This window comes from Scyliorhinus canicula, chromosome 12 (genome assembly GCF_902713615.1).
Source record: "Scyliorhinus canicula chromosome 12, sScyCan1.1, whole genome shotgun sequence".
In the NCBI taxonomy this organism is placed as follows: Eukaryota; Metazoa; Chordata; class Chondrichthyes; order Carcharhiniformes; family Scyliorhinidae; genus Scyliorhinus; species Scyliorhinus canicula.
The window spans coordinates 1,031,655-1,043,981 of NC_052157.1; positions in this window are offsets into that span (position 1 = coordinate 1,031,655).

A 12,327-nucleotide genomic window follows, 5' to 3' on the forward strand; every position below is an offset into this window, starting at 1 on the left:
CTGTGGCTCTGTGACTCTGACTCTGTGGCTCTGTGACTCTGTGGCTCTGTGACTCTGTGACTCTGTGACTCTGTGGCTCTGTGACTCTGTGACTCTGTGGCTCTGTGACTCTGTGACTCTGTGGCTCTGTGACTCTGTGACTCTGTGACTCTGTGGCTCTGTGACTCTGTGACTCTGTGACTCTGTGACTCTGTGACTCTGTGACTCTGTGGCTCTGTGACTCTGACTCTGTGACTCTGTGACTCTGTGACTCTGTGACTCTGTGGCTCTGTGACTCTGTGACTCTGTGGCTCTGTGACTCTGTGACTCTGTGACTCTGTGGCTCTGTGACTCTGTGGCTCTGTGACTCTGACTCTGTGACTCTGTGACTCTGTGGCTCTGTGACTCTGTGACTCTGTGGCTCTGTGACTCTGTGACTCTGTGACTCTGTGACTCTGTGACTCTGTGACTCTGTGACTCTGTGACTCTGTGGCTCTGTGACTCTGTGGCTCTGTGGCTCTGTGACTCTGTGGCTCTGTGGCTCTGTGACTCTGTGACTCTGTGACTCTGTGACTCTGTGACTCTCTGTGACTCTGTGACTCTGTGGCTCTGTGGCTCTGTGACTCTGTGGCTCTGTGACTCTGTGGCTCTGTGACTCTGTGACTCTGTGACTCTGTGCTCTGTGGCTCTGTGACTCTGACTCTGTGGACTCTGTGCTCTGTGACTCTGTGACTCTGTGGCTCTGTGACTCTGTGACTCTGTGGCTCTGTGACTCTGTGGCTCTGTGACTCTGTGACTCTGTGGCTCTGTGACTCTGTGACTCTGTGGCTCTGTGACTCTGTGACTCTGTGACTCTGTGGCTCTGTGACTCTGTGGCTCTGTGACTCTGTGACTCTGTGGACTCTGGGACTTCTGTTGACTCTGTGACTCTGTGACTCTGTGGCTCTGTGGCTCTGTACTCTGTGACTCTGGGACTCTGTGACTCTGTGCTCTGTGACTCTGTGCTCTGTGACTCTGTGGCCTCTGACTCTGTGACTCTGTGGCCTCTGTGACTCTGTGGCTCTGTGGCTTGTGAACTCTGATCTGACTCTGTGGCTCTGTTACTCTGACTCTGGTGGACTTGTGCTCTGTGACTCTGTGGACTCTGTGACTCTGTGACTCTTGTGGCTCTGTGACTCTGTGACTCTGTGACTCTGTGACTCTGTGACTCTGTGACTCTGTGGCTCTGTGACTCTGTGACTCTGTGGCTCTGTGACTCTCTGACTCTGTGACTCTGTGGCTCTGTGACTCTGTGGCTCTGTGGCTCTGTGACTCTGTGACTCTGTGACTCTGTGACTCTGTGGCTCTGTGGCTCTGTGACTCTGTGGCTCTGTGACTCGTGCTCTGTGACTCTGTGACTCTGTGACTCTGTGACTCTGTGACTCTGTGACTCTGTGATCTCGTGACTCTGTGGCTCTGTGGCTCTGTGACTCTGTGACTCTGTGACTCTGTGACTCTGTGACTCTGTGGCTCTGTGACTCTGTGACTCTGTGACTCTGTGACTCTGTGACTCTGTGACTCTGTGACTCTGACTCTGTGACTCTGTGGCTCTGTGGCTCTGTGACTCTGTGGCTCTGTGACTCTGTGACTCTGTGACTCTGTGACTCTGTGACTCTGTGACTCTGTGACTCTGTGACTCTGTGACTCTGTGACTCTGTGGCTCTGTGACTCTGTGACTCTGTGACTCTGTGACTCTGTGGCTCTGTGGCTCTGTGACTCTGTGACTCTGTGACTCTGTGGCTCTGTGGCTCTGTGACTCTGTGACTCTGTGACTCTGTGGCTCTGTGACTCTGTGGCTCTGTGACTCTGTGACTCTGTGACTCTGTGGCTCTGTGACTCTGTGACTCTCTGACTCTCTGACTCTGTGGCTCTGTGACTCTGTGACTCTGTGACTCTGTGGCTCTGTGGCTCTGTGGCTCTGTGGCTCTGTGGCTCTGTGGCTCTGTGGCTCTGTGACTCTGTGGCTCTCTGACTCTGTGACTCTGTGACTCTGTGGCTCTGTGACTCTGTGGCTCTGTGGCTCTGTGGCTCTGTGGCTCTGTGGCTCTGTGACTCTGTGACTCTGTGACTCTCTGACTCTGTGGCTCTGTGACTCTGTGGCTCTGTGGCTCTGTGGCTCTGTGGCTCTGTGACTCTGTGACTCTGTGACTCTGTGGCTCTGACTCTGTGACTCTGTGACTCTGTGACTCTGTGGCTCTGTGACTCTGTGGCTCTGTGGGCTCTGACTCTGTGACTCTGTGACTCTGTGACTCTGTGACTCTGTGACTCTGTGACTCTGTGACTCTGTGACTCTGTGGCTCTCTGACTCTCTGACTCTGTGGCTCTGTGGCTCTGACTCTGTGGCTCTGTGACTCTGTGACTCTGTGGCCTGACTCTTGACTCTGTGGCTCTGTGACTCTGTGACTCTGTGGCTCTGTGACTCTGTGACTCTGTGACTCTGTGACTCTGTGACTCTGTGGCTCTGTGACTCTGTGACTCTGTGACTCTGTGGCTCTGTGACTCTGTGACTCTGTGACTCTGTGACTCTGTGGCTCTGTGGCTCTGTGACTCTGTGGCTCTGTGACTCTGTGGCTCTGTGACTCTGTGACTCTGTGGCTCTGTGACTCTGTGACTCTGTGACTCTGTGGCTCTGTGACTCTGTGGCTCTGTGGCTCTGTGACTCTGTGACTCTGTGACTCTGTGACTCTGTGGCTCTGTGACTCTGTGACTCTGTGGCTCTGTGACTCTGTGGCTCTGTGACTCTGTGGCTCTGTGGCTCTGTGGCTCTGTGACTCTGTGACTCTGTGGCTCTGTGGCTCTGTGGCTCTGTGACTCTGTGACTCTGTGACTCTGTGACTCTGTGACTCGTGCTCTGTGACTCTCTGACTCTGTGGCTCTGTGACTCTGTGGCTCTGTGGCTCTGTGACTCTGTGACTCTGTGACTCTCTGTGGCTCTGTGACTCTGTGGCTCTGTGACTCTGTGACTCTGTGACTCTGTGACTCTGACTCTGTGACTCTGTGGCTCTGTGACTCTGTGACTCTGTGGCTCTGTGACTCTGTGACTCTGTGACTCTGTGACTCTGTGACTCTGTGGCTCTGTGACTCTGTGACTCTGTGACTCTGTGACTCTGTGGCTCTGTGACTCTGTGACTCTGACTCTGTGGCTCTGTGACTCTGACTCTGTGACTCTGTGACTCTGACTCTGTGGCTCTGTGACTCTGTGGCTCTGTGGCTCTGTGACTCTGTGACTCTGTGACTCTCTGACTCTGTGACTCTCTGACTCTGTGGCTCTGTGACTCTGTGACTCTGTGACTCTGTGACTCTGTGACTCTGTGACTCTGTGACTCTGTGGCTCTGTGGACTCTGTGGCTCTGTGACTCTGTGACTCTGTGACTCTATCCAACGCAGTGTCCCCGCCCGCCCGCGTCATCTCCAGTTCCAGGGAGCTGGTGAGCTCACTTTGATTGACAAGAGCCAACTCCACCTCCACTCCTTTAGCGCCGCCCCCAGCACCTTTACCACTTCACCCACTTTGCCAAGGCCTCTCGAATCGAGGACATCACCCCCTCAATCGCTCTCTCATGGTCCTCGGAGTCTTCCTGCCGTAGTTTCTGAAGCTTCCCTGTTTGGATGCCTGTCAGCATCACAGTGGCTAATGGAGTGGTCAGGACCCACAGACAAAACTTCCGAGTTTGACGATGATTCCTTATTCTTCTGTTCCTTATTCTTCCGAATCTTGAATTTATTGGGCATCACTTTGACATGGGATTCTTCACCCATCAATCTTACCGAATTCTACCCCAAATCTCCTCCAGAAATAGGGCAAAAATGGCCAAAATCAAAGTTCTCAGGTGGGAGCCACATTGAGTTTGACTGTTACCCTACATATCACCGGGAGCCCAGATATTGTCTTTGCAAAGGTTACCTGGGCTTCCGATTACTCATTGATGGTTGCGTCTGAAATCTTGTTTTTGTTCCATCAGATCATTGATGCTGTAAGATCAGCGAAAGAAGGAACTGATGTGGAGAAGATTACTTACCAGGATCAGAAGAGGAGTTGCAACATCCTTTAGTGGAATCCAAACGATGATCAAAAAGCCCTGATAGAATTTGACAGTTTCAATCAATGGAGCATCAACTCTGTCCATGACTGTTTCCCCCAAAAGTTATCGGTGAAAACATGAGGAAAATTCAGATAATGTGCTTCCTGATTTGGAATCTGCAACAATTCTGTCAGTTGTTGTGTGGAGAATGGCTGTCATAATATTGTTACAATTAAATTGTATTTGTTTAATCTTTCTCACTCTGTTCCCACGTCCATAGCACACAAAATTCCACAATAGTCTAGCACAGTTAGCTAGTCAGCCGGCTCATGATGCAGAGCGAGGCCAGCAGCCCGGGTGCAATTCCTGTACCGACTGAGGTTCTCATGCAGGCCCCACCTTGCCCCTCGACTGAGGTGTGGTGACCCTCAGGTTAAACCACCACCAGTCAGTTCTCCCCCTCACAGGGGAAAGCAGCCTCTGGTCATCTAGGACTGTGGCAACTTGGAGTGAGATGTGAAAATCTGGTGGCTGAGCAGTTGTCTGCTCGATGTTCCCGTATCTGCCTGAGATTATCATCAACCTTTCCAAGAAAGTAACAGCTCTCAATGATGGCCTGTCTCGCGATGGGGGTGTGCCAGCAGCTGAGCTGTTAAATCTCCAGCATCAGGCCCAGATTTAATCATTCTCTTCCTGAACAATTTCATTTTTCTTTCTGGTTTAGTCCCTCTTCAAAACAAAATAAATGTTGCTTTCACTGCAAAGATTGTTGTTTTTTGTTTGGAAATTTTATATAACAGGCGCGATTTAATTGCTGCGTTGCACTTAAGCATGAAAATGAAAATCGCTTATTGTCACGAGTAGGCTTCAATGAAGTTACTGTGAAAAGTCCCTAGTCGCCACATTCCGGCGCCTGTCGGGGGAGGCTGGTACGGGAATCGAACCGTGCTGCTGGTCTGCTTTAAAAGCCAGCGATTTAGCTGAGTGAGCTAAACCAGCCCCTAAGAGCTAAAGGCGGTTAGATTGTGAGATTGGCTGAAATGGAGACTACACCGGGAGCCGATGTGTTTGGGATCTAACGGACTCGCCTCCGTTGGTGAAATCAGGACCCGCCGTAACACACTGAGAAACCAATCATTTCTATTCACTGTGGCAGCTATTACCCTTTGCTTCCTGTGACTAAGCCAACTGTGAATCCAATTGGCCACATCACTCTGTATCCCTGGGCTAACACTTATTGATCAGTCTGCCATGTGGAACCTTGTCAAATGCCTTGCTAAAATCTATCTACACGTGGGCGGCAGGATGGCACAGTGGTTAGCGCTGCTGCCTCAGGGTGCCACAGGGCAGGGCAGCAGAAACTGGCTCTCTGTGACCACGTCCCAAGCTGACAATCTCAGTATGTTGCTGTGGATATCGAGTGATTGATTCAAAGAATCATAGAATCCCTACAGTACAGAAGCAGGCCATTTGGCCCATCGAGTCTACACCCAACCTTCGAAAGACCACTTTTTGACACATCTTTGGACTGTGGGAGGAAACCCACACAGACATGAGGAGAAGGTGGCAGAAGGCAGAGAGTGGGGATAAAGGGGTCTTTTTCAGGATGGCAGCCGGTGACTAGTGGTGTGCCTCAGGGGTCTGTGCTGGGACCACAACTTTTCACAATATACATTAATGATCTGGAAGAAGGAACTGAAGGCATTGTTGCTAAATTAAGAACATAGCACATAACAGCGCAGTACAGGCCCTTCGGCCCTCGATGTTGCACCGACCTGTGAAACCCCTCTAAAGCCCATCTACACTATTCCCTTATCGTCCATATGCCTATCCAATGACCATTTGAATGTGTTTAGTGTTGGCGAGTCCACTACTGTTGCAGGCAGGGCATTCCAAACCCTTACTATCTGAGTAAAGAACCTACCTCTGACATCTGTCCTATATCTATCTCCCCTCAATTTAAAGCTATGTCCCCTCGTGCTGGACATCACCATCCGAGGAAAATGTTTGAAGACGATACAAAGATCTATCGAGGGACAGGTATTATTGAGAAGCAGGCAGGCTGCAGAAGGACTTGGACAGGCTAGGAGAGTTGGCAATGAAATGACAGATAAAATACAATGTGGAAAAGTGTGAGGTTAAGCACTTTGGAAGAAGAAATGGAGGCCTAGACTATTTTCTAAATAGGGAAATGCTAAAGAAATAAGAAGCGCGAAGGGAGATGAGGAAATGGCTGGAGAACTTAATAAGTACTTTGCGTCTGTCTTCACAGTGGAAGACGTTAGTAATATCCCAAAAATTATAAAGGGTCAGGGGGCTGAGTTGAGTATGGTTGCCATTACAAAAGAGATGGTGCTAAAAAAGCTAAAAGGTCTTAAAATTGACAAATCTCCTGGCCCCGATGGGCTACATCCTAGAGTTCTGAGGGAGGTGGCTGAAGAAATAGCGGAAGCGTTGGTTGAGATCTTTCAAAAATCACTGGAGTCAGGGAAAGTCCCGGACGATTGGAAGATCGCTGTTGTAACCCCCTTGTTCAAGAAAGGATCAAGACAAAAGATGGAAAATTATAGGCCAATTAGCCTAACCTCGGTTGTTGGTAAAATTCTAGAATCGATCGTTAAGGATGAGATTTCTAATTTCTTGGAAGAGCAGGGTTGGATTAGAACAAGTCAACATGGATTTAGTAAGGGGAGGTCGTGCCTGACGAACCTGTTAGAATTCTTTGAGGAGGTGACAAGTAGGTTAGACCAGGGAAACCCAGTGGATGTGGTCTATCTGGATTTCCAAAAGGCCTTTGATAAGGTGCCACACAGGAGGCTGCTGAGTAAGGTGAGGGCCCATGGTGTTCGAGGTGAGCTACTGGCATGGGTTGAGGATTGGCTGTCTGACAGAAGGCAGAGAGTTGGGATAAAAGGTTCTTTTTCGGAATGGCAGCCGGTGACCAGCGGTGTCCCACAGGGTTCAGTGTTGGGGCCGCAGCTGTTCACCATATATATTAATGATCTGGATGAAGGGACTGGGGGCATTCTAGCGAAGTTTGCTGATGATACGAAGTTAGGTGGTCAGGCAGGTAGTGCTGAGGAAGTGGGGAGGCTGCAGAAGGATCTAGACAGTTTGGGAGAGTGGTGCAGGAAATGGCTGATGCATTTCAACGTGAGAAAATGTGAGGTCTTGCACTTTGGAAAAAAGAATCCAAGCATAGACTACTTTCTAAACGGTGAGAAAATTCATAATGCCAAAGTACAAAGGGATCTGGGAGTGCTAGTCGAGGATTCCCTAAAGGTAAACATGCAGGTTGAATCCGTGATTAAGAAAGCGAATGCTATGTTGTCATTTATCTCAAGAGGGTTTGAATATAAAAGCAGCGATGTGCTACTGAGCCTTTATAAGGCTCTGGTTAGGCCCCATTTGGAGTACTGTGTCCAGTTTTGGGCCCCACATCTCAGGAAGGACATACTGGCACTGGAGCGTGTCCAGCGGAGATTCACACGGATGATCCCTGGAATGGCGGGTCTAGCATATGAGGAACGGCTGGCGTTCCTGGGATTGTATTCATTGGAGTTCAGAAGGTTAAGGGGAGATCTAATAGAAACTTACAAGATAATACATGGCTTAGAAAGGATGGACGCAAAGAAACTGTTTCCGTTAGGCGAGGAGTCGAGGACCCGTGGGCACAGCCTTAGAATTAGAGGGGGTAAATTCAAAACAGAAATGCGGAGACATTTCTTCAGCCAGAGAGTGGTGGGCCTGTGGAATTCATTGCCGCAGAGTGCAGTGGAGGCCGGGACGCTAAATGGCTTCAAGGCAGAGATAGATAAATTCTTGATGTCGCGAGGAATTAAGGGCTATGGGGAGAATGCTGGGAGGTGGAGTTGAAATGCCCATCAGCCATGATTGAATGGCGGAGTGGACTCGATGGGCCGAATGGCCTTACTTCCACTCCTATGTCTTATGGTCTTATGGACTTAGGAGTCCTTGTTCACGATTCTCTTAACGTTAATGTGCAGGTTCAGTCGGCAGTTAGGAAGACAAATGCAATGTTAGAATTCATGTCGAGAGGGTGAGAATACAAGACCAGGGATGCACTTCTGAGGCTGCATAAGGCTCTGGTCAGATCCCATTTGGAATATTGTGAGCAGTTTTGGGCCCCGTATCTAAGGAAAGATCTGCTGGCCTTGGAAAGGGTCCAGAGGAGGTTCACAAGAATGATCCCTGGAATGAAGAACTTGTTGAATGAGGAACAGTTGAGGACTCTGGGTCTGTCCTCGTTGGAGTTCAGAAGGATGAGGGGGGATCTTATTGAAATTTACAGGATACTGCGAGGCCTGGATAAGAACAAAGAACAAAGAAAATTACAGCACAGGAACAGGCCCTTCGGCCCTCCCAGCCTGCGCCGATCCAGATCCTTTATCTAAACCTGTCTCCTATTTTCCAAGGTCTACTTCCCTCTGTTCCCGCCCATTCATATACCTGTCTAGATGCTTCTTAAATTATGCTATCGTGCCCGCCTCTACCACCTCCGCTGGCAAAGCGTTCCAGGCACCCACCACCCTCTGCGTAAAAAACTTTCCACGCACATCTCCCTTAAACTTTCCCCCTCTCACCTTGAAATCGTGACCCCTTGTAACTGACACCCCCACTCTTGGAAAAAGCTTGTTGCTATCCACCCTGTCCATACCTCTCATAATTTTGTAGGCCTCAATCAGGTCCCCCCTCAACCTCCGTCTTTCCAACGAAAACAATCCTAAACTACTCAACCTTTCTTCATAGCTAGCACCCTCCATACCAGGCAACATCCTGGTGAACCTCCTCTGCACCCTCTCCAAGGCATCCACATCCTTCTGGTAATGTGGCGACCAGAACTGCACGCAGTATTCCAAATGTGGCCAAACCAAAGTCCTATACAACTGTAACATGACCTGCCAACTCTTGTACTCAATACCCCATCTGATGAAGGCAAGCATGCTGTATGCCTTCTTGACCACTCTATCGACCTGCGTTGCCACCTTCAGGGTACAATGGACCTGAACTCCCAGATCTCTCTGTACATCAATTTTCCCCAGGACCCTTCCATTGACCATATAGTCCGCTCTTGAATTTGATCTTCCAAAATGCATCACGTCGCATTTGCCTGGATTGAACTCCATCTGCCATTTCTCTGCCCAACTCTCCAATCTATCTATATTTTGTTGTATTCTCTGACAGTCCTCCTCGCTATCTGCAACTCCACCAATCTTAGTATCATCTGCAAACTTGCTAATCAGACCACCTATACCTTCCTCCAGGTCATTTATGTAGATCACAAACAGCAGTGGTCCGAGCACGGATCCCTGTGGAACACCACTAGTCACCCTTCTCCATTTTGAGACACTCCCTTCCACCACTACTCTCTGTCTCCTGTTGCCCAGCCAGTTCTTTAGAGTGGACGTGGAGAGGATGTTTCCACTTGTAGGAAAACTAGAACCAGAGGACACCATCTCAGATTGAAGGAACGATCCTCTAAAACAGAGATGAGGAGGAATTTCTTCAGCCAGAGGGTGGGTGAATCTGTGGAACTCTTTGCCGCAGGAGGCTGTGGAGGCCAAATCACTGAGTGTCTTTAAGGCAGAGATAGATAGGTTCTTGATTAATAAGGGGATCAGCGGTTATGGGGAGAAGGCAGGAGAATGGGGATGAGAAAATATCAGCCATGATTGAATGGGCAGAGCAGACTCGATGGGCCGAGTGGCCTAATTCTGCTCCTATGTCTGATGGTCTCAGGATAGTGGTGGAGGGGCACTGAAGCCCAGATGCCTGGGATTTTGGGGGGTGGGGTGTGGCTGCACTCTCACTTTGAGATCGGGGTGCCATTGGCTGGTTGGCCTCCGCTTTCCCACCTACAATCAGACTTTGTCATTAATTTTATAAAAATATCCAATTAAGGGGCAATTTAGCGTGGCCAATCCACCTACCCTGCACATCGTTGGGTTGTGGGGGTGAGACCCACGCAGACATGGGGAGAATGTGCAAACTCCACACGGACAGTGCCCCGGATGCACCATGCTTTGAGGCAGCAGCGCTAACCACTGCGCCACATGGGCAGCACAGTAGCACAGTGGTTAGCACAGTTGCTTCACAGCTCCAGGGTCCCAGGTTTGATTCCGGCTTGGGTCACTGTCTGTGTGGAGTCTGCATGTCCTCCCCGTGTGTGCGTGGGTTTCCTCCGGGTGCTCCGGTTTCCTCCCACAGTCCAAAGATGTGCAGGTTAGGTGGATTGGCCATGCTAAATTGCCCTTAGTATCCAAAAAGGTTAATTGGGGTTACTGGGTTAAGGGGATAGGGTGGAGGAGGTGTGTACGTGAGTGGGAGGCTCTTTCCAAGGGCCGGTGCAGACTTGATGGGCCGAATGGCCTCCTTCTGCACTGTAAATTCTATGAACTATGAACCATGCCACCCTCGGGAAGCAGTGCTAACCACTGCGTCACTGTGCTACCCTCAGGAAGCAGTGCTAACCACTGCGTCACTGTGCTGCTCTCAGGAAGCAGTGCTAACCACTGCGTCACTGTGCTGCCCTCGGGAAGCAGTGCTAACCACTGCGTCACTGTGCTGCCCTCGGGAAGCAGTGCTAACCACTGCGTCACTGTGCTGCCCTCGGGAAGCAGTGCTAGCCACTGCGTCACTGCGCTGCCCTCGGGAAGCAGTGCTAACCACTGTGCTGCCCTCGGGAAGCAGTGCTAACCACTGCGTCACTGTGCTGCCCTCGGGAAGCAGTGCTAGCCACTGCGTCACTGTGCTGCCCTCGGGAAGCAGTGCTAACCACTGCGTCACTGTGCTGCCCTCGGGAAGCAGTGCTAACCACTGCGTCACTGCGCTGCCCTCGGGAAGCAGTGCTAACCACTGTGCTGCCCTCGGGAAGCAGTGCTAACCACTGCGTCACTGTGCTGCCCTCGGGAAGCAGTGCTAACCACTGCGTCACTGTGCTGCCCTCGGGAAGCAGTGCTAACCACTGAGCTGCCCTCGGGAAGCAGTGCTAACCACTGCGTCACTGTGCTGCCCTCGGGAAGCAGTGCTAACCACTGCGTCACTGAGCTGCCCTCGGGCAGCAATGCTAGCCACTGCGTCACTGTGCTGCCCTCGGGAAGCAGTGCTAACCACTGCGTCACTGCGCTGCCCTCGGGAAGCAGTGCTAGCCACTGCGTCACTGTGCTGCCCTCGGGAAGCAGTGCTAACCACTGCGTCACTGCTGCCCTCGGGCAGCAGTGCTAACCACTGCGTCACTGCGCTGCCCTCGGGAAGCAGTGCTAACCACTGCGTCACTGTGCTGCCCTCGGGAAGCAGTGCTAACCACTGCGTCACTGTGCTGCCCTCGGGAAGCAGTGCTAACCACTGCGTCACTGCGCTGCCCTCGGGAAGCAGTGCTAACCACTGCGTCACTGTGCTGCCCTCGGGAAGCAGTGCTAACCACTGTGCTGCCCTCGGGAAGCAGTGCTAACCACTGCGTCACTGTGCTGCCCTCGGGAAGCAGTGCTAACCACTGCGTCACTGTGCTGCCCTCGGGAAGCAGTGCTAACCACTGCGTCACTGTGCTGCCCTCGGGAAGCAGTGCTAACCACTGCGTCACTGTGCTGCCCTCGGGCAGCAGTGCTAACCACTGCGTCACTGTGCTGCCCTCGGGAAGCAGTGCTAGCCACTGCGTCACTGTGCTGCCCTCGGGAAGCAGTGCTAACCACTGCGTCACTGCTGCCCTCGGGAAGCAGTGCTAACCACTGTGCTGCCCTCGGGAAGCAGTGCTAACCACTGCGTCACTGTGCTGCCCTCGGGAAGCAGTGCTAACCACTGCGTCACTGTGCTGCTCTCGGGAAGCAGTGCTAACCACTGCGTCACCGTGCTGCCCTCGTGAAGCAGTGCTAACCACTGCGTCACTGCTGCCCTCGGGAAGCAGTGCTAACCACTGCGTCACTGTGCTGCCCCCGGGAAGCAGTGCTAACCACTGCGTCACTGTGCTGCCCTCGGGAAGCAGTGCTAACCACTGCGTCACTGCTGCCCTCGGGAAGCAGTGCTAACCACTGCGTCACTGTGCTGCCCTCAGGAAGCAGTGCTAACCACTGCGTCACTGTGCTGCCCTCGGGAAGCAGTGCTAACCACTGCGTCACTGTGCTGCCCTCGGGAAGCAGTGCTAACCACTGCGTCACTGTGCTGCCCTCGGGAAGCAGTGCTAACCACTGCGTCACTGAGCTGCCCTCGGGCAGCAATGCTAACCACTGCGTCACTGTGCTGCCCTCGGGAAGCAGTGCTAACCACTGCGTCA